Source organism: Cucurbita maxima, unplaced genomic scaffold (assembly GCF_002738345.1).
Source record: "Cucurbita maxima cultivar Rimu unplaced genomic scaffold, Cmax_1.0 Cma_Scf00129, whole genome shotgun sequence".
In the NCBI taxonomy this organism is placed as follows: domain Eukaryota; kingdom Viridiplantae; phylum Streptophyta; class Magnoliopsida; order Cucurbitales; family Cucurbitaceae; genus Cucurbita; species Cucurbita maxima.
This window is the reverse complement of record NW_019272145.1, coordinates 43,065-47,580: the sequence shown is the minus strand read 5'-3', so window position 1 is coordinate 47,580 and position 4,516 is coordinate 43,065.

Sequence of the window (4,516 nt, the reverse complement as noted above, 5' to 3'; positions counted from 1 at the left end):
TTAAATATAAAATTAAATTAAATTATAAAACAATGTTGTTCAAATTTATCCAAACAAAAAAAAAACAAAAAAAGTGTTTGGGATAGAATTACAAAAAAAAAAAAAAAATACAAAAAAACTCAAACACAAAGACAGACTAATGCTGCATAACAACCCCATCTGTGAGTGCACAACCTTTCAAGGCTCCCTCATACGAACCCATCGAAAATAATCACAGGCGTGACCGCATCTCTTGAGTTTAAACTGCTAGTCTAAACATGGTTTTGTCACCAAAGCTTTAGAGTTTAATCTATCTTTACAAAAATATTTTTCTCTTAATTTATAATTAGTCATCAAAAGTAATAATTAGGTACAAATTTGGTCTAGAACTCAAAACTTTAAAATCTTTATGTTCCTTAACCAGATTCAAATCCAGTTTCTTGAACTCCTTGTACCTTAAATAAAGTTAGTATCCTCTAATAAAATAGGAATTTCTCTTAAGATCATTAAATTCTTATAGACTCTAGGCTCAATATCATTAATACAATTATGCTTTATCTTAAACACGCCAAACATGAAACTAAAGTGCGTTCAATTTAACTCCATTTTATTGTCATCTTGAATGATGTTTAGAGTATATTCTTGATTTACCTTAAAGCTCTTGTGACATGACAGTTCATATTAGTTAAACTTTCTGCAAAATCACAAGTTAAAAAACAACAATGATGAACCTAGGTCTATTAGTCATTTCAAAGACAATTTCTTTCTCCATCTTATCGATAATAATAGTTCAACTAAATCCATATTATGCAAAGAAACAAGTTTATGACTCATAAAAACAGCTACCTAAATTATGTCCTAAAAATTTGAAAACATAAGTTGTAGTTGATAATTACACAAAAATTTCCCTAAATTCATGAATTCATGTCCAATTAGTTAATCCTAAAGATGATAACTAGCATATAGTAATTGAAACTCCACGTGAAGTAATTTAAAGTTCCCCAAAGTTTATCTCATCTTTAATGAAGCATGAATTGCATTGAAGTTCATGAAATGCTTATAGACTCCAACCCTGTACTATTAATGCAATTATGTTTCATTGAGTTTGTCATAAATGAAACTAAGGTGCATTCAGTACAATTTTATTTTCTTGTCATACGAGACAAAATGGAAAAATTAAATCAAACAAACGGATGAACTTAACCGAATCAATCCAACCCAAATTGATTTAGTTTGTTTTTTTTTTTGTTGGGTTGTTGGTTTATTTGATAACCCTTTTATATTATAACAATGCCCTCCAACTAAGAGAAAATATATTTGAGTAAAAGCTAAAAAATATTGGATGTTCAAGAAAAGGCATTTGGTTTAGTGGTGTGATTCTTCATATTTGACATCAACATAACTTCATATTCGACATTTTATACTTACCATCATGCTCTTAATACTCATAGTCTTTCTTAACATGTCATCCCTAGGCTTTATTCTCCAAGACACGTTATTTTATACTTACCATCACTTTCTTAGTACTCATAGTCTTTCTTAACATCCCATCCCAAGGCTTTATTCTCCAAGACACATCATTTTATACTTACCATCATGCTCTTAATACTCATAGTCTTTCTTAACATCCCATCCAAAGGCTTTATTCTCCCAGACACATTCTACATCTAAGGACTTCACGTGTTTCCTGCAATACGACAAAATACGACCTTAATACCTAGGCCTAAGGCTTCATACATATGTTTCAAGTGGTAAAACAAGGGCATTTGGTCTAGTGGTATGATTCTTGCTTTGGGTGTGAGAGGTCTCGAGTTTGATTCTCAAAATGCCCCTTCAAGAGATTGTAGTACGAATTGTGGGGATGTAGCTCAGATAGTAGAGCACTCACTTCTGATGTGGAAAGTTACGAGGTTGATACATTGCATCTCCAAAATGAATCAATCACTAAATATATTATTTCTTTTCAATTTTTTCTTATTTACGACATAATGAGCCAAGATAGTTTTTCATGTCACTATTTTGAAAATTACTTCTTTTCAATTTTTTCTTATTCATGACATGTTGAGTACCGATATTTCTTCATTTTCACTATTATTGATGATGGAAAATTTAAAGTTTTGTGATGCAAGAATTGTAGGGATGTAGCTTCGCTTAGCATGCGAGAGGTACGGGGATCAATACCTCTCATCTCCAAAAGAAACTATTTTATTATTAATATTTTATTTCTATTCAATATTTCCTTATTTATGACATAATATGCATATATACTTTTTCATTTTCACAATTATTGATGAAGGGGCATTTAGGGTGTTCATTTAGTATGGGGATCAATACCTTGTATCTTCAATTGAATCGATTACTAAATATATTATTTTTTTTCAATTTTTTCTTATTTAGGACATAATGAGCTGGGATAGTTTTTCATTTTCACTATTACAGATGACGAGATGCTTAGGACTTTATGATGTAAGAATTGTGGGGATATAGCTTAGATGGTAGAGCACTTGCTTTGCATGCAAGAGATATGGGGATGATACCCTGCATTTCTAGATTTTATTCATTTTCACTATTATTGATGATGGGAAATTATTTAGCGATATTTTTTCATTTTCACTATTATTCATGACAAATCATTTATGTTTTTGTGACGTAAAAATTGTGAAGATGTAGCTTAGACGGTAGAGCGCTCGCTTTGCATGCGAGTTGTACGGAGATTGATAACCTGTATCTCCAAAAGAAAGTATTTAATTTGTTATAATATTTTTTCATTTTCACAATTATGGATGCCCCGCATCACCAAAACAAACTATTTGTTATTAATATTTTGATATTTTTTTATTTTCACTATTATTGATGATGGTATATTTAGGGTTTTAGGATGTTAGAATCATGGGTATGTAGCTCAGATGGTAGAGCGCTCGCTTTGCATGTGAGAGGTACGAGGATCGATACCCTCCTTATTCATGACCTGTTGTGTAGCAATATTTCTTCATTTTCACTATTATTGATGACGAAAAATTTAGGGTTTTGTGATGCAAAAATTGTGGGGAGGTAGCTCAGATGGTAGAGCATGCGAGAGGTACGGGGATCGATACCCTGCATAAGATATACTTATATAAGGAGGACTTCTTCACTTCTTCACAATTGCAATATCTGACCAATGAATATAATGATCATTTATAGCTTCTATCATATAATGGTCATTAATTTAAGTAGCGTTCAACTACAACTATAAATATCAAATTCTTAAGATTCTTAAGTATATGTCTCTTGGAACAATTTACCAAAGGTGTTAGAATGAGCAGTGTGGAAGGATTGCCTTTAGATGCTTTAATACCAATTAAAGATGTCAATATCCTAGTAGTGCAAAATGCGGAAGGTTCGTAATTGAAAAGAATAACGAGAATAGTGAACATCGTGTCATCTACAAGCGTGTGGTGAACGGTCTAGTTAGTATGACTAGAGAACATCGTCCTCGCAAAATTTATATTATTGTGATAGAAGTTATAAATAACGATGATATTCCTTGGTCTTTTATTACAAAGGTGCAGAATTTTCTTTTTGTGCATGTGATATATCCATCGCCACCTACTTATAAGCTCTTATCTTTTAAAGAAGTTCTCGAGTTCCTTGTCCCCAAGTAGCAATACAACTACTAGAATGCTATCCCTACTTATAATAAGCCCTCTCTCTCTCTCTCTCGAAATATGTGTGTGTGTTTGTGGGTGTATTACTCTCTTTAATTAATGAAATATGGCATAGTCATAATGATATTATGAGTATCTTTTCTATCCCTCCCTTCTTTATCGCTATATAAAGAAAATGAAAATTATAAGTAAAAGTGTACAAGTAATTTGTTACTTTTGAACTTAAAATGCTTATAATTCAATTTATCTTTGTTATCAACAATAATTATCAAACGGTATATAATTTTGTCCAAGTAAGGTCGCTTCTCATTCCCTATATGATATCATAACACAAAATCGAGCGATGATAACAAAAACCCATTCGTCGAACTAACTATAAAGGAAGGGTTGGTTGGAAACCATGTCTATACTTCTTTGCTTTAATCACAGGTAACTAAAGATATATAAGAAGAATTGATATGGCATGCCCAGTCAAAACATAAAAAATTTCTTACCATGTTGTAGTTAATGAATATGGTATGCACAAAGATCCGACGTCACACTTCATGATTGGAGACCAATATAGTGAGCTAAGGTCGTCCATACCGTCTTTGGTCGAATTATGTCAAGCAAATGTTGCAGCAAGCAAAGAGATTTGAGGCACAAATGTCTCTGATGTGAAAGGCGCACCAATTCAATGAGATTTAAGTAACCATGAATAAGACACATGATACAGCTTGTAAACGAAAAAAAGTCCATGACTCTTGTTCTTTTCTTCCACTACAAACCTTCTAGCCTCGTGCACTTTTTTGTCATTGACATCCTTAATTGAAATTAGAATTGAAGGAAACACTTCTCCACAACTTATTATGGAACACCTTTGATAGACAGTTTCAACAGATTTACTTTGT